Source organism: Sesamum indicum, linkage group LG13, assembly GCF_026168435.1.
Source record: "Sesamum indicum cultivar Baizhima isolate 11 linkage group LG13, ASM2616843v1, whole genome shotgun sequence".
Classification (NCBI taxonomy): domain Eukaryota; kingdom Viridiplantae; phylum Streptophyta; class Magnoliopsida; order Lamiales; family Pedaliaceae; genus Sesamum; species Sesamum indicum.
Window position 1 is genome coordinate 4,818,651 of NC_142669.1, and position 25,140 is coordinate 4,843,790.

The 25,140-nt window shown below is 35.2% G+C and overlaps 1 pseudogene across 1 annotated transcript in view; it reads left to right on the forward strand.

The window, feature by feature from the left end:
- The window catches only part of LOC105179285 (ubiquitin C-terminal hydrolase 12-like), a 60,936-nt pseudogene that overhangs the window by 2,156 nt on the left and 33,640 nt on the right, over positions 1-25,140 (forward strand). Inside the window, exons 2-6 of the transcript XR_016063504.1 lie at positions 4,062-4,140; positions 4,219-4,386; positions 8,342-8,430; positions 8,570-8,678; positions 9,044-9,112. The product of XR_016063504.1 is annotated as a ubiquitin C-terminal hydrolase 12-like (transcript). The remainder of the gene's footprint in view (positions 1-4,061; positions 4,141-4,218; positions 4,387-8,341; positions 8,431-8,569; positions 8,679-9,043; positions 9,113-25,140) is intronic.

A 25,140-nucleotide genomic window follows, 5' to 3' on the forward strand; every position in this document is an offset into this window, starting at 1 on the left:
GTTTGTTTCATGACCGCCATCCAATCCGCAGTCCAACTGTTCTGTGGTTGTTAAAGTGGTCAGTGGGCATCTGTTGTGATGTCAAAGCAGTACTTGACGTAATTTGGTAAGCACAAGAGATACATGTGCGGAAGAAAAATTCTTACCATATTCGTCGGGAAAATATTGCTTAAGTAAAAATTGCTTCAATGAATCTCAAAACCACCAATCCAATTGGCTTTTGGTCACCCATCCCAACTATCTCCCACTTGACCTTAAAGCCAACTACTCATGTTTCCATATTAAATTGATTATGAGCAATCTGCGATATCGGCTAGGTCTTATGGGTCTACTTTTTGTTTCTGCCGATTTTCTGCAGTCCAACCGCACATTACATCTTCCTATCATCACTCAAAGCAGATAATGGTGTGTAAGATTCTTTTTCTTGAGCTTGTGATGAGATCTCGGGCCTTTTATCTTATGCGTAGCTTAGTTATCATCCTCTAAGGTGATTACTGGTGCGGCTATGCTAGGTAGCATACCCAACAAACGGGTGTTGTTTTTCGTTCCTAACCGTTTTCCAATCATAACTTTAAAATTACCAGACATCAATTTTTCATGATAAGGTTCCTTGTGGTATACCATTTTGGAACTTTTCCAATATTACCACATTATCATAAATCTCTAATGTACGTTCATTTTGAGATTAAATATTATTCATATGATCTAGGAAGCTACTATTGCTATAGCCATCTAGAATATATTCTCCATCAATGTGCGTCAAGAGATGTTCTTCAATCCTTATTCAGGCATCAAAGATAGCCCTTCAACAGTTATATGTTGCCTCGTCAGTGCACACTCAACATCTGTTGTTATGCTCAAAAAACATAAGCAACATCGATGTTTAGTGCATCGAACAACATTACATGCTGCTTACAGCAAAGACGTAGGGGATATCAAACATCTAAGCCCATCAGCAATCCACTATGACTGAATCTTGGATAGCTTATCCATAAATAGGAATTTAATTCCTACTATGGAGAATTTTTTAACAATGTTCAAATTTTAGACTTCCATAGACGTCTTTCTATCATTCCAAATGATTGAGACATTCTAACATCTAAAAAACTTGGAACACAATTGAGCTCGCATTGATCTTCCACCTTGTTTTTGACCAAGTCATGTACCCCATGATCTTGTCAAAACAAGTATGTAGGACGCTCAAACCTAGTTTCAACTCCATAGCAAATTTCATGGCTCCACGTCTTTATCCAGATCGATGTCCTACATCGCTTCTCCTTGTTCGATTTTAGAAATTCGTAGTATCGGGTAGACGGAGTTTTCTAATCGTCCTTTGGAGAACTTTAGATATGATCAATTAAAGTTTCGATACAAGTGATGTTTACATTATTCCATATCGAACATATATAAATCAGACTCCGACCCTAATTTTCCTCCCACTAGTCCTTTGACGTGTGCAGGATCATTGCTCATACTCAAGACTTTTGCAGGACATAGGTTTGCCATTCCTTATCAAATATGGTGTCTGGATTGCGACTTAAGAAAACGCCATGCTTTACAACTGGACGATTTTTTGAATGTCCATATCCAGCGGCCCAACTAGTTCAGTGAAGTATCGATTGAACCATGTCCAATCAATGTTCAATTTCTCCCTTACCAGAGACAGTTCAACATCGTCTCTTCCGAAGAAATTTCACTGAATGAGAATTTCATTCTCATTTTCGGATGTTTCAAGAACTCCCAATAAATAAGCATCACCTGGATCCCATCGAGGGGTTTGTCTCAATAACCAGTTTGGTTCTCCACCTCAAGTCTAATTTCTCCAAACTTTCTAGAAGTTCTTGAACTTGTGAACCCTGTACTTGCATTTGTGTATTTAGTAACTTACAGATGTCCATTTTGGATCCAATCCAATAGATCATTTTTGAAAGCATTCTTTGTCCCACAAAGTGCATTCACAACTTTCTTCCTTCTCAAAAAGGATCCACAAGTTAGTGAACTCAAATCATCTATTACTATACTCTTTGAATCTACCAACCTACTCATCCTATCTAGAAGGATATGGCCCTAGCTCATGCATACCATTCTATGTAAGTTATGTTCTTGACCATCCATTTTAGTCATTTATTTTGAGAATGCATACTCCAATTATGCAGTATGATAATAACTCAGCAGACTCGAAAGAATCTTTTATTGATCACGTTTTGTAGTCTAATTTGTCCAACAATTGACGAACGACTTCATCACATTGGGTTACATAATCGTATACTATTTTGACATGAATACTATTAGCTAAGTCTATTTAGTCTTATTGTTTTTCTAGTAATAGCCTAGCTATTCCTTAGCTTTAAGACTACTTGACTTAGCGTTCTATTCCCTTTCATTTCTTCAAATCATTTGGGGAAATGCGTTTCGAGAGCAAGTGTCCAACACTTGGGAATAAGAATAGTAATCATGATTTCTCAACAAATGCCATAGTTGGGTGAAGGGGAGTTCACGACACTCCCTCTTCTAATGCCTTTTGGAAATTATATGCAAACATCATAAGTAAAATTTTACTGGCAAACCGTTATTCCATTTCCTTGTACCCTCGCCCATCAAGGCGACAGGAGCGCAAAAATGTTTGCAATGGCTGACTTAGCTTCATCCTTCTTTCTCATTTGGCGCTATCTCCCTTGCCTTTCGCTCTTGAGGTTGAAGCTTCCAAATTCAATACTAAAGGTGCAGATTCTTCAATCATTGCCTCGTATTGGTTCAACCATTTTATCAACTCATGAAATGGTCTTCTTAAGCCCATTTAGAATTTGTGATAAATAGGTCGAAGGAGGGATGAGGGGACCGAAGGATTACGTCAATGTACATCTGCTTTAAAGATCAACATTGGGGTCTTAGAGCTTTTCCACAGGGGATTGCATCTTAGCCCAATGTTTATGTACAGACGACCTCCAGTCATCTAGGTTTCAAAACGTACTTTGGCTCCCATTGGTATGGACCAAAATTGTAAAAAAATAGAAAGCGATAGGACCTATTTTGCAAGTCTAGTAAGATAAAGAACTAATATGCCAAAATATAAAAAATATAGGACAAAAAAATTGTTCCAGCGAAAATTGACCAGTCGGATTATATTCTTATTCAAATTGCAACATCTCTAAATTTTCTTATTCTTCACACTTGCAAAACTTTAGGCTACATTTTCATTCTGACTATTTTCATTCTTTGTAGTGTTTTGGTCCATAGTGGTGGTGTGCACGGCGGACACTATTATGCTTTCAATAGGCCAACTCTATCCAACCAGTGGTAATGAGTTAGTTATGGAATTTAATCCATAAAAAATTGCATTTCTATATTTGTAAATGTTCTTTAGCTTTGTATAGTCTGAGAAGCTTAAACTTAATGAGCTTCATTTGAAATACTATGTTTTTATTAGGCCATTAACTAATACTTTTTAGGAAAAAATTGATTTCACGTCCTACAAGTTAGTCTCTTTGCGATTTTGGTACACTATTAATTTTTTTATGAAATAAATTTAATAAAATTAAGGCTTGGCATGCAAATTGCAAACTTTTTGGAGTTATGGAATGCAATATGGTGATTTTGAAAACAATGGGACCAGATATTGCCAAAGACTAACTTGTGAGACGTAAGGAAAAATTGCATTTTTGGTCCCATATGTTAGGGCCATTTTCACTTTAGTCGCATTTATTACGATTTTCTTACAATGTATCCCAAGAGTTGAAAAATTTCTCAATTTTAGTCCTTAAGCACATTTTTCATCCAATAATTAATGGAACCCTCATAATCCCCCTTAAAAACCTTCTAACAGCTCCATTAATTATTGGACGAAAAACTATAATGAGGACTAAAAATGAGAAAATTTTGAACTTATGGGTTGCAATGTGAGAGAATAACAACAAATGGGACTATTTGGAAATGGCCCAAACATATGGGACCAAAAATGCTATTTTCTTGAGACGAATGCAAGTTTTCTGCTTTTAGCAATAGATTACATGTAGATCTCTCATTGCAAACTACATAAAGAAAATCATTCTGAATGATTTCAGGTATAAATTCGATGATGAACGAGTGATAGAAGAAGGCATAATCAAGGCTTTAGACGAGCTTTATGGAGGTAAAGAAGAAGTAAGTTTTTCTTTTATTTTTCCGAATTTTGTTAAAACTTGTTGATACTTTGTTACCTTTTCATTTATGTCTTCACAGTATGTAATGACGACAAATCCAAATAATGCCCTCCTCAAGTTTACGAGGCAGTCTAATGCCTATATGCTGGTGTACATACGTGAAAGTGACAAGGATAAAACACGGTGCGACATTTATGACAGAGATATTTCTCAGCATCTTAAAAGGTTTGATAAAAAATCAGCTCAAGTCATTTTTACTTCTATAAAAGAAACTTAGAAGGTGTTTGGCTAAGTTTAATTGAAACATCTTATGCTTCTAGATCTTTTAAGATTTTATAAATATTTATTCTTATTTTAAAAATAGGTTCTTAAATTATTTGGATAAATATGATGCTTGAGGTTGTATGACATTACAGCGTTAGACGTAATAAGCTTTTGGATTAATTATATTTTGTCATCCGCACTATGACCGTTTTTATACATTGGCATCTAAACTTTTTTATGTCAACTTACCATCTTAAATTTACAAAATTTTACACTGCCATTTATAACTATTTCTCAACCAAGTTTTTATCAAAAAAATATCATGTGATATTTTTCACATATGCACAACATGCAATGTTCTTCCGGCATAAAATCAATAAAAGGACGATCATATATGGCAAAGTACTAATTTCGCAAAGTTCATATGCTAAGTTGACACAAAACAAAAACTCTATAGCGAAGTGTAAAAATAGACGTAGTTCGAATAGCAAAATATAATTCACCCTAAGCTTTTTATATTGTACTAATAACCAAAAAATTCATCAAACTGTTAGAATTTAAAATTATGCAAATAGATAATTTTGTTTTGGGGAGATGTAAATTATATGAAGGTTAAAACTGAAATACTAACAAAATTATGAGTGTGTTTTTGTTTTTTGGACATTATTTGAAGAACTTATAAGATATTTTAAAAACAAGATAGGTGAAGTAAACCTTTTCTTAAAGAGCTTATAAGATCCAAAACATCTTACTTAGGATCTCATGAGCTCTTAAAAAAAAAAAAATTTACTAAATGGTTCTAAAGAGCTTATAGGGTTCTAAACAACTTATAAAATATTTCGATCATGTGCTTATAAGCTTAGCCAAACACCCTGTTATTCTTTTTCTATATATTTCGCATTTAGTAAAATTTTTTGTTCGTGTAGGAGAGGTTGAAGAGGGAGCAAAAAGAGAAAGAACTAAAGAAGAAGAAAAAAAGCAGAAGCTAATATGTACATGATTATAAAGGTAAATTATATTGACATTTCTTCTACGTAGTTGTTGTTGTTGTTATTCTTGTTGTTACATGTACTATGTCGGGAAAATAGCATGTTTCATCCAGTAAGTTAGTAATTTTAACCATTTAGCATTCTACTATTCCTTAAATATCTATAATGTAATTAAAGTTGTACTATGTCACTGGTACTATGTTGGGAAAACAATATTTTTCCTATCGTAATTTAGGGTCTTTCTACTTTTTGTCCAATTGGTTATGAAATTCTCAGTTTTGTCCATGTAACTTATAAAAAGTAACACTTTTGGTCTCATTACACCTTTCTGTTAGATATTTTAATGAAAACATGTGGTCGTTGGACCTTTACACGTTTGGTCCCTTGGTTATATGACTCTCACTTTAGTCTGAACTTAAAAATACAACACTTTTGTTCCCATGCACTTAACAATCACATAGTTTTTTTCGTTAATTATTTAATAAAAATGTGTCATGAGAATAAAAGTGCTAAGTTTTGAAAGTTAGTAACCAAAAGTGATAGTCGCATAACCAATAGGACCAAAAGTGGACGGCTTTATTTTATGGAAGAAAAATGTTATTTTTCCATACTTGTACTATGTTCGTATTAGCTAAAATAGGAGATGATTGACACGAAGAGATTGCTAGAGAATTTCTTGCACCAGTGACTTCCAGCGTTTCTGGCTATGGGGAAAGAGCCAAAATAAAACTCATCGTCCTAATCGGCCATTGACACTCCTAGAGCAGTCCTATACCGTAAACATCTTATGCTTCTTAATTATTATTTTTATCACTTTTGCCACATCATTATGCGGTTTTTCCTGATTGTGTTCACATTGGATTTTCTACTCCTAATGCATCTTCTATTTAGTTTCACATATATATTTTGACGTGTATAAAATCTTTTCTCTAGATAAAATTAATAACATAATCCTTATACACGTGATATGTATATGTGAAACAAAATTGAAGATGCAACAGGAATTATAATAGAAAATATAGTTCGAGTCGTGTTGGGTAATATATAGCATTAGCTTCTTGTTTTCTATTTTCTTTTGGGTAATTGTAAGGGTATGAGTTCGACAAAATTTTAAGATTCAAACTCAAGTTCGGGCTCGACATAACTTGAGAAGGAAAAACTAAGTTCGAACTCAATGTTATTTATTAAGAAAATTTAAAATTTTGATTGGGAAGATAACTTTAAAATATTAATGTATTTAAAAATATTTATCAGACATGTTACACAAACAAACGAAAGAATTACCTTATGTTTAATCACAAAAATATTTTTATATATATACATTTTTTTTAATCAAAAGTAGTTAATAAATTCTGAGAGTATAATGGCAATTATAAGTTATGAAAGTATAATAGCAATTAATATGAAATTGAATTTATAATAATATTTAAATATTTTTACTAATCGATTATTATAAAATATAAAATTTTAAAAACTTCTTACTTATGCTAATTATACAAAATAGATTAGTTTAGTTAGCAAAGATGTGTAAAGATACAAATTAAATTATGTAAATATTTATACATAACTTGCTAATTTACATATTTTAATAAAGTATAAAACATATAAAAAATATTCAGTATTTCTTGGAATTTTTCATTACTATAAAGAAGATTATCTTACAAATATTTTTTGTTCTGAATTAATTATATAACAGAATTTAATAATATAAATATATATGTAATTGAAAAGGTAATTTTCTAAAAGTAAAACCAATCTGATTATGAAATAATTAAGATACTGCTATAGCAATTTAAATTATTATTTTGTTAATTATGTAAAATAAAATATATATCTCAATGTATAGAACAACATAAAAAATACTAAATCATTTATTAATCATAACTTTTGGTAAATATATAAGTTAAATTATCAGATTATTTTATAGAATTCGAAAAATAAGATATTCATTGAACGCAATTCTAATATATTGTACATTATAGTATTAAATATGTATTTATTTAGGGATAATTAGACCGTGTTTTCTTTAAGTTTAGTATAATTATATATAGACTTTATGTGATTTGAAAAATTACATCTAGTACTTCTGATTTTATTATCATCTAACAAATAGTTCTTCCCGTTAGCGAAAATTCACCAAATGTGCTGATATTAGTAGAACAAAATTGAATGAAAATCCAGATTTACCTTTGATTGACTTATTACTGATCTATTGTAGGTCAAATAATTTTTTTCTATTTAAACTGCTCTTATACATATTCACGTACGCTAATGCATGTGATGAGGTATATCTTCACCCTTATAAAGGTTGTTTTGCTAGGAGAAATTTGTTTGACCTGTAATAAGTAGTAAGTCATTCGCGGATAAATATAGTTTTCCATTACAATATCTTTTTCCTAATATATAAGAAAATTTTATAAATTTTGACTAATAGAGGGATTAAATTATTGAATGAAAATAAAAGATATTGTTACTAAATGTAATTTTTCAAACTACAAGCAGTTTATGTATAATTACATCAAATTTTAATAAAGGATTGTATAATCATCCCATTTATATAAAATGTCTGTAAAACTAAAAATATATAAGTATTAAAAAAAAAGAGAAAACTTGCAGATAGAAACATATGTGGAAGGCGTGATTAGAGTTTGTTGATTGGCTCTGCTTTTGATCTTGATCGACACCATTTCCACTTTGGAGTTACTTACATCGGTACTAAATTGAAGACACTTAACATTTTGAATGTCAGCCATATGATTGTATGAACATTTCAGATTGTCATATGATTGTAGGTCAGCCATTTAAAGAGGTTATCAAGTAACAATCCCAGTGATGACAAATAGAGCGTGCATAGGTAATTCATGATAAATCCAAAGGTATGCAGTAAAGGAGCTTTGAAGGCCTTTCTTTACATCATTAGTCTTATTAAATTTTTGTACTATGATTAAGAATTTGCGCGCCAGCCCTCTCCCTGATAAAGAAAGTGATGACATTTTACTGTTCTTTAAACGTTATGAGCCTGAGAAAGGGGAGTTAAGGTATTTTTCTTGTTGCCTTGTTTCCCATGAGGTTCTGTGTGGAGAAAATATCTATAGAAAAGATAGACACGAGTAATTCCCTGAAAAGTAAAGATAAAAGAATGGTATTGGCCTTTAATCTATTCTCATTTCATACTAGATATCCTGGAAGACATTTTGTCAAGAGCTATGACAAGCCATCAGATATTCTAGAGAAGTTAAATCATCTTGTAGGCTATGCTCCTGATGAAGAGATAGAACTCTTCGAGGTTTGTTCCAATATATAAATGGAAGAGATAGTATTTGCTTATTTCTACATCCTGGTAACAATCCTAATAGAATGTTGTTAGCTGCAACTTAAAATGAAACCCACATGCAACTTTTTTCATTAAATGGAGCTATTATTGCATCTGTCAAATGTCATGTAGATGAACATAACTCATGTTACATGCAATTTCTTTACAAGGACTTAAAAATTGCTATGCATATGGAATACAATGCACATATTCATTTTAAATGGTGAAGACATCTTTCATAACATGCACATATACTGTTTAAATGTTGAAGATATCTTTCGCAAAATGCCCAAATATATTTTAAATGGTGAAGATATCTTGTGTTTTTTGCTTCTCAGGAGATAAAGTTTGAGCCCACAGTCATGTGTGCGTACATTGACACGGGAGTTACATTTACATCTACCCACGTATATGAAATCACAAGCACAAGTATCTTGTCAGGACAAAGATTGTATTTTGATCACTTTTCGATTTCTTTTATTGCAGCTAGAGAATGGGGACATTGTCTTGTATCAAAGTCACTGCCTGCTCTAACAAGGGAGCTATTTCGTTGCCCGGATATTCCATCTTTCCTTAAATACCAACATAGCCTTCAAGTACATTTTCATAAATATTGTGTTCATATTAATTAGTAATATTTATCTATATGCATTTGCATCCTAGGTAGAATCAGTATATTGTAGTTACAAGATATATGTTTCACATGTCATATTTCATCCTTATGTTGATCGTGTTGCTGGATTTTGGGAATATCTTTTCCTAAAGTATCAAACATAATCCATATTGGTCTAACTTGGACCTTTTCAGCATATAGTTCATATCGATAGCTCATTAATGTTTTCCGAAATTGCCTCTTTCATAACTAGCAGTTCTTCATATTTGAGCTTTTCTTTAATATAAACACATCAGTCAGAAGATGTCCAATCCTCTTCTTCTGTTTCCCCTGGTTGCTTGTTGTTGAATTGCATATCGAGGAAGACAAACAAGGCAAAAGCAATTTTGGAGGAAGAGGAGTTCTTCATTTCTGCAGTCTGTCTTTGTAAATTTTCTGTTACAATAAAAACGATGACTCCCCTGACTTATATATATACTGTCCACGTAAGCTAACTGCCAATGTAACAAACGAACCATATGGGCAATGAGTTGGCCAATGACAATTCGAATACATTACAAGGCAGGCCACATAAGTAACAGAACAAACAAAATAAAGAAGACGTGTTTCCCAAATGTGTTTTAATTAAAACGTTTCATCCAGCATCCAAAATGCCAATGTCTGCGTCTACTTCCTCAAGCTATTGCTGTTGCTGCTTAGATTGCTACTGCAAATGGAGATGATCAACTTTAACAGCCCCCCCACAAGTGCGACGGGGATCGAGAGACACCAAGCCCAATTTGGAGGTAAGAGAAATGAACATCTGCAAGGGTAAAGCCTTTGTAAATACATTAACCAATTTCCTAAAACCAGGAACAAAGGAAGGAGAAATAAAATCATCCTTGAAGGCATTTCAAACGAGATGATAGTCTAATTCAATGTGCTTCGTACGCTCGTGAAAGACCAGGTTCGCTAGAATATGTAACACGGCCTTATTATCACAAAAAAAATCAATAGGCAGTGAGATAGGAATGTTGAAATCAGAGGGAATGTATGATATCCAATGAAGTTCACAAACAGTCGAAGCCAAACTCCTATATTCAGACTCAGCAGTGGAACGAGAAACGGTGGACTACTTCTTGGTTTTCCACGACACCAACGCATCACCGAGGAAGATACAATATCGCGCGAGAGAACGCCTAGAGTCCGGGCAAGACGCCCAATCGGCATCACAGAATGCACGAAGAGGCAAGGAATTACTAGCTGGGAGCTACAGTCCTTTGGAGGGAGATCCCTTGAGATAACGAACCACATGCAATGCTGACTTCCAATGCTAGTCACTAAGCTGCTGTACTGAGTAGGAAATATCCGATCGCGTGTAGCCAAGATGAAGTAATCAGCCAACCAATCTTCATTAAGAATCAGAACGCGAGAAAATGGGACCAGAGCTAGCAGCCAGCTTCAAACCAGAGGGAAATGGACTAGACGCAGATTTTGCTTGAGCCAACCCAGTGTCCTTGATAATGTCCATCGCATATTTTGTCTATGCCACATAAAGACCTGAAGCACTACGAGCGATTTCAAGTCCGAGAAAGTACCTTGCATCTCCCAGGACTTTACTTGTGAACAATTTGTGAAGATACCGCTTAACTTGATCAATATCATGAAGAGAGGGACCTGTAATGAGAATATCGTCTACATTGACGAGTAAAGCCATAAGACTCGAGCATCAAGGCTTGACAAATAAGCAGTACAGATTGAGCAAATCCATAAGCAACAAGCTTCAAAGTGATCTCTGCATTCCATTAGGTTGTATAAAGGTCGCTATATTTCCACACCAAGTTGGAAGGAACATCATATCCTTTAGGGGGCAACATGAATATGTCTTCCCAAGATAATCGTGTAGAAATGCATTGTTAATGTCTAACTGCTAAATAGGCGAAGCATGAGCAGCAACAATGGCAAGAAAAATACGGACAGTCACAGACTTCGCACTGGCGAAAAACTATCTGTATAGTCGATGCCCTCAATCTAATTGAAGCGCTTTGCTACCAAGAGTGCTTTGTACCTCTCCAATGATCCATCTGCACGTAGCTTAGTTTTGAAAACCCACTTACAACCGATGGTGCATTGACCCGGCGGCAAAAGGGCGACTTTCCAGGTATGGTTAGCTTCTAAGGCCTGTAGCTCCGCATCCATGGCCTCTCTCCACTCCTTGTGTTGAACGGCTTCAGAGAAAGAGTTGGGCTCCTGCAAAACAGACAAAGAAGCTACAAACGATTTGTATGCAGAGGTGTGTGTAAGAAGTGAGGATGAGTTTTTTTAGTAGAGCAAATAAAATCGTTCAACCAAGTAGGACATTGAGAAATTCTAGCAGAACGTTTGGGTAATGGTACTGGAGTAGGGGAAGAAGCTGGAGTAGGCAATGTTGGCTCAGAAGTAGGAATTGAGGCAGGCACAGTATCAGGAAAAGAAACAAAATCATCAGCTGAAGGAGATAACATAGGAAGGGGACAAGAATGTGAGGTCTATGTAACAAGAACAGAGTATGGAAACACCTTTTCATAGAACTGAATATCTCTAGACACAATGGCACGATTGTTATGTATGTCAAACAATTTATATCCTTTTTGGGGGATATCCCAAGAGAATGCACTTGAAGGCTCTGGGGTGAAATTTACTCCTATGGAGCTCAATATTTGTGGCATAACATAGGCTGGCGAAAATGCGAAGATGGTGATATGTGGGAGGATTACCAGTTAGTCGCTCAAAAGGAGCTTTCCATTGAAGAATCTTGGAAGGTGTTCTATTTATGAAGTAGGTGGCAGTAAGAATGGAATCGCCCACAATTTAAGGGGCAATGAGGCATGAAGTAACAAAGCTCTAGCTATATCTAGGAGTTATATGTGTTTCCGTTCTATTCTATTGGTTTGTTGAGGAGTGTAGGTGCAAGTGGTATGATGTATAATACCCATCTCTTGACAAAACAATAGACAATCTTTGTTCAAGAATTCAGAATCATTATCTGTTCTGATCACTTTAATATTCCTAGAGTGTAGAGTTTTAACTATAGAGAAGAACAACCTTAGGACAGAAATGTCTTGAGATTTTTTTTTCAAGAGGTAAGTCCAAAGAGAATGGGAATTGTCATCTAGGATAGTTAAAACATAGCTGCAGTTTGAGATTGTATAAGTAGTGTATGATCCCCAAATATCTAAGTGAAACAGATCAAAAGGAGCCTTGGATTGTGATTCACTCAGATTAAAAGAAGTTCTGCATTGCTTGGCTTTATGGCAAATATCACATGGATCAATAGGAATAATGGTAGAACAGTTAGGTAGTTGAATATGTTTCATTACGAGCAAGGGAATGTGCACCAATCTATGATGCCAAATTTGAGTGTTATAGAAAAAATCAGCAGAATTGGAAGAGGTGTTACATAGTACAAAGGTGCGAGGAATACTGCATCAAATCTATCTAACCATGTGTATGTTCCTAGATCTATTTGCCTAAAAGAGAGTGGCTTTATTTGCTTCGTCCTGCAAGAGACACTTAGAAATAGTAAATCTAAAAAAATAAGAAGTATCACAACAAAGTTGACTGACGGATAAAGAGTGAGAAGCTCATTTTAAACAAACTATGCCAATATACGTAGCAGCTTTGTAAGTGCCATCTAGTATGTGTATGTGTATAGGTTGTGCAGGAGTTGTGAAGGTTAGCAAAAATATGGTTCGTAGCTCCAGTGTCTATAATCCAATAGTCCAAGTCAATCCCTGAAGGTCCAATGAGATCTGCTATCATCTCAGTCAATTGCTTAGTACCAGAGGTATCTGTAGACATTGGTTTCTCAGCAATTGCAGCAGCTGCAAAGGACTTGCAACTCACCACCTTCTTCTTCTTATCACCCAAGTTTTTGTACCAATCTGGTACACTGTGAATTTGAAAGCAAGTATCCATCGCATGTCGAGTCCTGTGACAATGCATACAAGTCAGGTTCCTTTTTTTTACATAAGGTCTTCTTTTATTCTGGAATCTATCACCTCCATCCCTCTTGTTGTCCTTAGATTTGAAATGATAGGCCATGTGCTGAGGAGTTGTAGCCGTCTCTGTGTGTATTTGCCTCTCTTTTTCCACTGTGAAAAGCATGGAAAACACCCATTCCATAGTAGGCAAAGGATCCTGCATTAATACTTGACTTCTCTCGCTGTCAAAAGTCTCGTGTAACCCCATAAGAAATTGCATTAGTTGCATATGTTCATTTCATTCACTTTGTTCACTCCGCAAGTACAACAACCACAAGTGCACCTTGGATTAGGTGCTAAAACCAGCAGCTCCTTCCAATATTTCTTCAGCTTGGTTATGTAAGCTGTTAAGGACAAATCAAGTTGTGCGATGGATGAAATCTCGCGCTGAATTTGATATATTATCGGTCCATTGCTCCTGCGATATCAACCCTGTATTTCTATCCAGAGTTCTCGCGAAGAAGTAACACACATAAAGGATTCAACAATCTCCTTTGAGATAGAATTCCACAGCCAAGAGGTAACCATCAGGTCTACTCGATGCCACTGCTCAAAATTTGTTAATCCTATCACCAGCCTAGGGAACGTGCCATCAATGAAGCCAAGCTTCATTTTCATTCCTAGAGCTACATAAACAGCACTACTCCAAGTCAGAATGTTTGAACCATCCAACGGAGAAGAGGATAACGCCAAACTTCAATTTTCCAACAGATGGATGTATAGTGCCTCGCATTCCAGCTGTTCTTCCACTTTTATTCAAATTTGCCATAGCTCACCTAATCAATGTGGGTAAGTGATGCGTATCCGAGAGACCTTCATATAGAAGGCTCTGATACCATGTTGAATTGCATATCGAGGAAGACAAACAAGGCAAAAATAATTTTGGAGGAAGAGGAGTTCTTCGTTTCTGTAGACTGTCTCTGTAAATTTTTTGTTACAATAAAAACAATGACTCTCCTGACTTATATATATACCGTCCACGTACGCTAACTGGCAATGTAACAAACTAACCATATCGGCAATGATCTGGCCCAATGACAATTCGAATAAATGAAAAGGCAGACCAAATAAGTAACAGAACAAATAGAATAAAGAAGACGTGTTTCCCAAATGCGATTTAATTAAAACGTCTCATCTAGCATCCAAAATGCCAATGTCTGCGTCTACGTCCTCATGTTGCATCTGTTGCTGGTTTAGCTACTGTTCCTGCTCAAATTGCTGCTGCAAATGGAGATGATCAACTTCAACACTTGTTTTGCAGGAATATTTTAAATATGTTGGGTGTTTCCTTGTTATTATTTGACCTTGAACCAAAAAATCTTTTGAAGGATGTTTCATTTGATGAGACTGAAAACCATGTACAAATTCAACTTTATTGCAATTTTTTGGTTATTCAAATGTAGAGAAATATGAAACCTCTCGTACTTTCCTCCTTCCGTACCTAGACATGGATGAGAATGCAAGTCAAGCTGACTTCTTTCTCAACCTTCCTCCCTCCAAACCTAAACATGGGAGAGCATGCACATCATGCTCACTACTTTTTCAGTTTCCTCCCTCCGAAGTTAGAAGCGAATGACCATGTAAGCGAATGAGCATGTACATCGCACTTACACCATCTAGACCTAGATGCGGATCACCATGCAAAAGCTCATTTTTTTTTTCACCTTCCTCCCCCTGAACTTAGATGCGGATGAGCATGCAAGTCACAATTACTCCATATCTTCCTCCCTCCAAACCTAGATGTGGATGAGCATTTACAACAAGCTCATGTTCCTCCCTCTAGACCTAGCTGCCGATAAGCATTTACATCAAGCTCACTTCATGTCTTCCTCTCTCCCGACGTATATGCGGATGCGCATTTATGTCAAAACTCACTTTATACGTTCCGCCATCTGGACCTAGGTGCAGATGAGCATGCACGTGCGTACTTCCTTCTAGTTGTCTCGAGTTTATGCTTATCCAATATCTCGCGCCTAGAAAATGAATCGTTAAGTTTTTACTTGAATTTATTACTTAAAAATAGCAATTAGACGGCTAGCATAGATGAGACTCGTATTTGCCACATTGGAGCTTGCTATTACAAGCACCCTATGCTGCAAATCTCTTAAGATGAACAACCCATTTATTGCACCGCCATATTAGACATTTGCGTGCTTTCTTGCTCTCGAACTTATCTTTTATTTTTCTCTACGTGCTTCTCCTCCTTGAGATAGTCCCTTTTATCACATGCTTAGTGATGTGCTGCATATTGACTATTGTATAAGCTACTTAAAGATAGCGTAGTTAAATTACTTTCCTAGCCCATATTATTTGTTTCATAAAAAAGTTTTACCTATTTGATGCAATTATTCGCTAAAAATTATAGAAAATATAAGACATGTACATTGTCTCTCCAAGAAAGCATGATTCATTCTGGAGTATAATGTTATATTAACCCGAAATCACTACTTAACCCTATTCTTCCACTATTCAGCCGATGCCTCTTCCTCTCCCTCCTTTCTATCTCTGGTTTTGTTCCTCTCAAGTTTCTAATGCACTTAAAAATCTCTCATCATCTCACCTCTTTCTATCTCTGTTCTCTGTGTTCTATCTATGTATATATATATTTGTCTTCTATGGTTTTAAAGAGATAGAACAACAACAAAACTAAAATCCCTTTTTGTGAAATACTTTGTTAGAATATTTGCTGAGTGAGAAAGAAACTTTTTAGTGGAATTTTCTGTGATTCTAAATGAAGCCTAATTGGTCTCTTTGTGGATCTTTGTATCTTGGTGGCTTTGTGGGTTTTTTGCAACCATGAGGGTTGTCGGCCGGTGGTGGCGCTTGGGCATTCGGTTGCGAGATTTGGCTCCTGAGCCGGTTACTTACTGCTTTTCGTATTGCTATTTTTCTGTTATTCTTTCTTTATTCATTTATCTGAAATTATTGTATAAGGGTTTTCAAATACACAATTATCTCTGTAGTTATTGTTTTATTTGCGTTCATCACTTTGTGGATAAATTCCTAACAAATCTCATCATATTATCTTCCATGATTCTTTGAAATTCCTCGCTCTTTCTATTTCTCCCTCTCTTGCTCCTTCTTTCTCGTTATCTTAGAGTGATGCCTATGTTTGTGTGATTTATTGCTCTTCGACTTCTCTTTTATTTTCTCACTTTGCATTTCTCCTCCTTGAAATGGTCCCTTTTGTCACATAGTCGATGTTGTGCCTCATATTGACTATTGTATACGTTAATTGCCTGAACAAAGCATTATTAATTACTTTCCTAGCCCGTATTATTTGTTTCACTACTAAAGGTTTTACCTATTGAAGTATTTTGGTATTTGATGCTATTATTTGCTTAAAAATATACAAAATATAAAATTTGTACATTGTCACCTCCGAGAAACAATGAATCATACGGAGTATACTATTATCGAGTGATCTCATCATATTATCTTCCACGACTCTTGAAAATTTATTCTCTTTCTCTTGCACCTAGTCTTGATTCCCATTATCTTAGTGTGCATGTGCGTGTGCATACCTGGACAGAATTAGTTACTCAATGTACCCCATTTATAACATCTATTTCCTTTCAGTGGCCCCAAAATAATGGTTCGAAGTGTTAAAGTATTCTTTTTCCCCGTAACTACCTTCTTGTTAAAGCAATGATGTGATGCTTCTAACTTTCATGTAATATATCCTGACTTTTTGGGTTTGTAATTCTGCAGGTTATCTACTTTTGCTCCTTGCAAACGTCTGAAAAGGATGAATTTTGTTTACAACTGTGAGTTCAATAACAAACAGTCTTTTAATTCTAGCGTGTAATTTCCTGTGTTATGTTAGGTAATATTGATCCACTTAACATTGCTATTCAAATTTCACTAACTGTGAAGGTCAAAGCTTGATTCATATGATATAGTTGTTAATAGAGTAGCAAACCAACTTGGAGTCGATGATTTGTCCAAAACTACGGCTTACGTCGCGCAATATCTACTCCCAGCGACCAAAAGCTCATCTTATAAGATGTCGATGAGTGGAAAACTTGTTAGAGATGCTGCTGCATTACGACCAAGTACGCATTGATTCAACTCTAAGTCGGGGTTCATATGATGAGGGTGTGAGACTAACAAAGCATTACTTTCTTGTTCAGCTTTTTGATATTCTGTACATTGAAGTAGTAGATATACCTTAGCTAGAATTGCAAGAGTTGAGAATCCTCAAACTAGTTTTCAGCTATGCGGAAAACTTTCAAGCGAGTATTCATTCATAATTGGACTTTATGCTCCTATACAAGTGCATACATATGCAAGACTTGCAAATTTATTATATATTTAGCAAACATTAAATATCTTATTTGTTTTCCATGTATAGTTGGAATACAGTATCAGGCTTCCAAAAGAAGGCACTGCGGGTGATGTGCTTGAGCATCTCAAGGAGAAGGAAATATAGCTGACATGTTATTACCAGGAGTGTGCGTGTGTGTGTTCCTAGAATTCTAAGATTTTTCGTGTAAGGCCCCCTACTCGCTACATCAAATTACCATTGTTCCATCCTCTCTTTAATTACAATTTGTGTTATAAGTAGTCTCTTCTTAACCTGTACAATAAATTCTCATTTATCAATTAATATATATATCAAAAAAGATAATAAATACTACGAAAAGTTTATATGTAACTCTGACTAAACGTCCTCATGTACATAACCTCAAGGAAAGTAGTACCACAACTTTAAACACCAACCCGATTAAAGACTATAATATTTAGCAATCCAAACAGCCAAAAACTCTGACTTCAGATGTCACGGCTGACCCACCTATTAAAGAAGACAAGACCGCTAAAAGTCCAATGTGGCTAATCAGTGTGACTTATTCCCTGAAAAGTACGTGGCAAGGAATGAGCTGCTTACTCAATAAGTATAGCTGATCAGTCTATATATATATACACAGACAAAGATTCACGTACATGCAGTCACACTGACAACAGTCATTTGTCATATAGCAACATCAAATATAAGCAGTAATACGTACTCACAACTGTAAATCAATCCACAACATAATATTCATTTGTTATCATTTATTAGTTAAGGGCCCCACTTACTCTAGCTGGAGTACATCAGTCAATGGTTTCGCCGACCATCATCATATCATATACAACACAGGATACCCGTTGTATCTGATATCCCCACACTCTTTTACTCCAAGTGTGTAGAAATATAGTACAGGGCATCACAACAAAAATAGTACCCCCACACCACCCCAGTGTGTAGCTAACAACACAGGATATTCCCTGCTGCCCCGGAATACCCCGGTACCCTACGCGCCATGGTACCTAGCTTAATTCAGATATTTCTCATATCACATTATCAATCACATTTTCATAAACCATTAACTGTGCTTCCACTAGGTAAGCATCATCTTTTATTTCAATTCAAAATCATCATTCTATTCTTTATAATAATTACTTCCTCAATAATAGCCTCCGAATTAATTTCATACAACAATCAATTATACGATCACGTAATCATACCACTCTCACGTCCAACCATTACAAACATATAACACATAATAACAATTTCACCAATATTAGGATAATCTAACATCCACAACTAATTATATAAACAATCAATATACGAAAGCCATGTATAATAATATAAAGCCAAGTCCATAATCGGATCCAAGAAACCAATATATATAATATATACGATACTACACACACACACACACACATATATATATATATCCAATTAGCTATACTTACCTTATATCTCAAAATGCTTCAATTTTACGAAGGATGGCTCAACCCTCTACTTTGTTGTCATGTCCTATAATAGAATGTTGTACGTATAATCAATATATTTAATTTACCAAATAATTCATAAGAATTCACTTAATCAAACCCCTTATATATTTATAACTATCATTTTTAATAACATTTGTAAATTATATTACCACTGAAACCTTATTTTCCCTCATTAATAACATAATATTTCTAAAATATAACTTCCGAAAATATTTCTATGAAATTTCTGTCAATTTATCGTTGCTATACAATTTAATTAAGCAATAATACATAGAATTACATATTTGGTTAATCATTCTGATGAAAATGTGTAAATTAGCTATAATGATAATTAAATCTAACAAATCAAATAATTTAATTGCCCAACTATATCATTTTTATAGCAATTGTGATATTTAATTTGACACTAATTTAAATAGCCAAAATCATAAAATACTCCAATTAAATAGTTCACCGCTCAATATAATCAACATTTAATAAATGAACTAATTAAATAATATAATTATATAAATTAATAAAAATTAAAACATAAATTCTTAACTTTCTGTTTCTTCGTCGCCCGCAGTGAAAGATTGCAAATTCCTTAAAGTAGCAATTGTATTACATAATGTAAATCTTATATATATTATATGTAATGGGAGAGAGGAGAGAGGTGTGGGGTGGGCGGTGGCCCCACTCTCATCCTCACCCTCATTTTTTTCACTATAGATATATATGTATATTACTATATATATAGTTATGTATATATATTATTATATATATAATATTATTATTATTTTATTTAATTAAATTTTTCTAAAATAACTTTCACGTCAGTCCTAATTTTCTTAATTACTATAGCTTATCAGTCGAGCTCAATTACATCGATCCAACTCTGCTTTTACTTTTAGCTTTAGTCGGCTGAGCGACTTTCCTCCTGGAGTTTGGAATCGGCAAGCGAGAAAGAGAAGAGGGACGTATTTTTTGGCAAGGAAGTGGAATCAATCCTGTTCCAGAGCTCCTTGACTCCTCAAGATGTTAGCTTCGAGCTGCTTCTACGAATCAGCTCTCGCCGCCTCTTTCGGAGGGAAGACAGGAACGGAGTGGGGGGTGTTAGGGTGGTCTCCCCCACAAAATTGCGACCAGAACTGTAGTACTCCTAAATGACTGGCGAAGCATGGGATTAACTAGAGCATAAGCAATTACCATTACGTTTTGCATTAACACACATCCCAAGCCCTGTTTAGATGCATTCGTATACACTATATATCCACCACTACCAGACGACAAAACCAAAATCAGATTGGAGGCCAGCCTCTTCTTCAACTCATCAAAACTTTGTTGACACTGTTCTGTCCACCGAAATTCTACCCCCTTTTTTAGCAACTTGGTTAGAGAACCGGCAATTATAGAGAAGCCCTCAACAAATCTCCTGTAATATCCAGCCAACCCTAAGAAGCTCCGGACTTCTGTGAAATTCTTTGGCACTCTGCATTCCATAATAGCCTTTACTTTGGAAGGATCAAGCATAATTCCATCACCAGATATTACATGCTCAAGGAAAACCACCTGATTTACCCAAAATTCACATTTGGTTAACTTAGCATATAACTCCTTCTCTTTCAAATTCTATAACATTATCCTCAGATGTTGCTCATGCTCTTCTCTACTCTTCGAGTATACCAAGAAGTCATCTATAAAAACAACAACAAAGTGATCCAAATATTCCTAAAATGTACGGTTCATCAATGCCATGAACGCCGCTGGTGCATTTGTTAACCCAAAGGGCATCACCAAGAACTCATAATGACCATAACGAGTACGGAAAGTTGTCTTCGGTATGTCTTTCTCTGCTATCCTCAACTGCCAATACCTAGACCTCAAATCGATATTTGAAAATATTCTAGCTCCCTTTAACTGGTCTAGCAGGTCATCAATCCTCGGCAATGGATATTTATTCTTCACTGTTACCCTATTTAATTGACGGTAATTGATGCATAACCTTATACTCCCATTTTCTTCTTCACAAACAGCACTGGTGCTCCCCACGGCGAAGTACTCGGCCTGATAAACCCTTTTCCCCAACAATTCTTTGATTTGCTTTTTGAGCTCATGTAATTCCACTGGGGCCATTCTATTCGGCGCAATAGAAATTGGGGAAATTCCTGGGAGAATTTCTATAGCGAAATCCACTTCCCTATGTGGTGGCAAGCCTAGTGAATCGTCAGGGAATACTTCAGGGAAGTCTCTCAGTATCGGGATTTCCTCCAATGTGGGGTTAACCCTTTCGGTATCTACCATATGGGCTAAATATGCTTCAGAACCCTCTATCATCAATCGTCTTGCCTCTATGGCTGATATTACACAAACTGGTACTACCTGACAATCCCCCATGAATATTACTTTTGATTCACCGGAACATTTGATCTTTTTATCACAATCAACTATTGCTTTATGTTGCGATCACCAATCCATCCCCAAAATCACATCAAACTCCTTCAAATCTAGCACTACAAGGTCTACAAGTAAATTTACATCTCCAGTCGTAGCCCCTACTCAAAACGATAACAACGATCCTCCTGCGTCGCTATTGCTTCCGGTGCATATTTGCTTATGCCGCAAAACGGAGTTCATATTCTGCCATCGTTTGATCATCTCGTTGCACTAAATTTAGGAATTTCATCCTCTTCTTGTCTCGGTACATCTTGGGTCTGTATTTATCATCAAACTCTTTCTAAAACTCAGCCCAAGTTATTTCTCTTTGTTCATATCCCCTCTTTACAAACCTCCACCAAATCAAAGCATGGCCCAGGAACAAAGAAACAACATACTTAAGTCGATTCTCTAGAGTGCAGTTTACCAAGTTCATCACATCTTCGACTTTTTGCCACCATCTCTCAGCAATCTCTGGGTTTAGGGTACCCTCAAATTCTGTAGCCCCCACCTTCCTGATTCTTTCATAACTACGATCAATTGTAGGGACTACTGGTGCTGGCACTGAAGTGGATGCGCGCGCCTGTGCAAGCAACTGCACTTGTGCTTAGTAATTTAATCCGTTCAAGTTTTATTATATCACAAATTCAATGTATAATTTATTTACTAATTAAATATAAATCTTAGTAATTACCAATTAGTCTCCCAATTACGTGAAAAATTATACGGACGGTACATGTCGCATAACATAGCGTTTATGATTTTTAACTGTTGCAATGATTATGTTAAACAGGTGAAACTTTCTCGTCCAAATCCAGAGCTTAGGTTGCTGGAAGTATTATCGTGCAAGATCTATAAGGTCCTGAATTATTGCATCTTCTTTTTGTTTCATTCATTAGTTTCGTAATATTAATATCAAAATAATATTCTTCTAAAATTTTACTTAATAATCCAACTTCAATAGTTAAATTCAATTTATTTTACGCTGAAAAATCTTGTATGGGTTGACTACACACAAATTGGACGTGTCGGAGATATGCACTCTGACTTGGAAGTTGAGTCTCAGAACTTGCTAGGTTTTTGTATTTTGCCCATGTGGCCTGCACTTAGTAAATTGTATATTGTGTTTCCAAAAGGATGTTAGAAATTTCTTATGTCTTGCCTTCTATGCTTATTTTTTAAGTCGCTGAAACTCCAAGTTCGTACAGATATATCCTAATAGTGATAAGATCGCAGCAATAAATGACAATCGTTGGACTTTACGAGCAGAGAAGGTCTGTTTCTATCTCTATATATATGTATGTCTATGTATATATATGCTTTCCTTTTTCAGGTGGTACACATAACAAAAAATATCTTGCTAATTGCTTTCCATGTTAGTACTGTGTCTTTGATAGGCTACAACCCTTTTTCATTTAAAATTAGCTTCCCCATATGTTCATCTTTCATATCAACAAATTCTCCACTTTTATAATTTCTCATTACAGATTCCAGAGGAAGACAAATTTCTTGGCCCAAGTAAATGTTTGATTCATGTGTGTCACTTCATGCATGATGATGCTCAAAACCAGACGGTAGTATTTTCAGTTCGTTACTTCATAGTTTTCCTCATATTTTTGTACTCGTTCTACCTGTCTATTTCAACTGCAAGTGCATCTCTTTCATTTTCTTCCTTTTAAATCTTATATATTCATTTTGCTTATGGCAGCGAATTAAAACTCTTGGAGAGCCATTTTTATTGATGATCAATGATGGTGAAACTTTGTCTCGTATCAAGGTTCGTGTGTAGAACAAGTTGCAAGTACGAGATTTGGAATTTTCGAAGGTATTCTAGCCCGAGCCTAATTGTTACAATCACTTTAAATGAAGATGATGGTATGATGCTTATGTGGTTAGGCATGCTACAATTTCTACTTTCTGCTTTAATATTCTCGATTTTATGCAGTGGAGATTTGCTTTTGTGTCGCATAATCAAGCAGAATACTTGGTGGACTCAGATACTTTGTTCAACCTGGTATTTATACCTTGTTTTATTTTCATTTTTTTTTAATAAATTTGATTTTGTTGCTCGATGTTGATAATCTTGCCGAAAGTTTTGCATAAAACCTAACACTATCTTTGTTTTCATTTTTAACTTATTTTGATGTGTTTTGTAGAGATAGAGAGAGAAAAATAAAGATAAATAAGTATGTGTTAGAGATAGTGTGTATGTTTGGATTTGTTTTTGGAGATAATATAAAATAAGAATTGTATGTTTGGTGTTATTTAGTAGGAGACAAAAACTAATGTTCATTATCAAATCATGTCTCTTTTATACATATTTATATATATGTATGAGTATGTATATAATATTTTTAGTTGTACGGCCTATAATTAGTGTAGACTTATTTTGACAAAAAACAAATGAAGCACTATTTCAAAACATCTCAAAACACCACCAAAACTTTCAAAATAAATCAAGGCAAACATTGTCCATGTTTTGGCCCATCTCGGAGATGAAGCAAAATGGAAACCAAATATTATGTAAAAATTCCATTTCATGCTACATGTCCTTTTATTTATCTATTGAACAATAAGTTGATTGCTATATTATGAGCCCTAACCATTACGTGCAAAAAGAAAACTTAATATGGCATGCTATAGAGCACAAGACGTACCTTAGTTGCTCCAAAAAAAAAATAAAGCATGCAACGTACTGAGTTTATGAATTCATGACATATATTTGTTTTATATCTGCAGTTGCAGTGATATGTTTGTGTTTTCTATAAGAATAGTTCTAACTAAGATCTACAATGACCTCTTCTTTTCAGTATCGCACCTCACATAACAAGCCTTTGAGGATATACAATTAGGAGTATGGCCGCCAGTGGGGTCCTTACATAGCCATATCTTGAAAAATCATAAGTAAAATATAAGGGAAAATACAAGCAACCCCTTGTGATATCAGAAATGAGCAAATTACCCCCTTATGAGAAAACAAATAGCGATTTGACTCGCAATAATTTTTCTAGTACACCTGTCTGTGTCCTTTGTTGTAAGGTTGTAGTACTCCTTGTTTAATGTTGCTCTATTTGTAAGGGAGTTGTACTCCTTGTTTATGGCTTTGTTAGAAATTCTAGGGAGGTAGCTCTCCTCGCTGTAACTATTTTGTGCATTTTAATATAGAAGGACCGGGGACTCCGAAAAGCTCCCCCCAGCTCTAGGTGGTTTTTGTACAAATTTGTTTTTTCCTTTAGCCTTGTCTAGTTCGGGTTTATTTTGTGTGACCCGAATTTTTGTCCCGAACAAGGGCATTTTTTGTTTTTCACAGTAAAGGTATAAATGATTATGCCATTGCCCAACATATGACATGTTGTACGTCTTCATCCTGGTTGCTTCAGTCGTGAGCAGCTTATTTTTCCAGATTAACATCCACCTTTTTCAAATAAGCTTTCTGCGAACTCAGTGCTCTTTCCTGTCATGGAGTTTAACTGGAACGATCCATTCATTTTGTTTGAGAAAATCTTGAATGGATACTTGACTTTGTCCATCTCTGTGAGACAAACCCATATCCCCAAGCTCTCCTAGTAGAGATACTATCTTCATTAATGGTTGATACCAAGAGAGCTTCTTCCGAGGCAGATTTGAT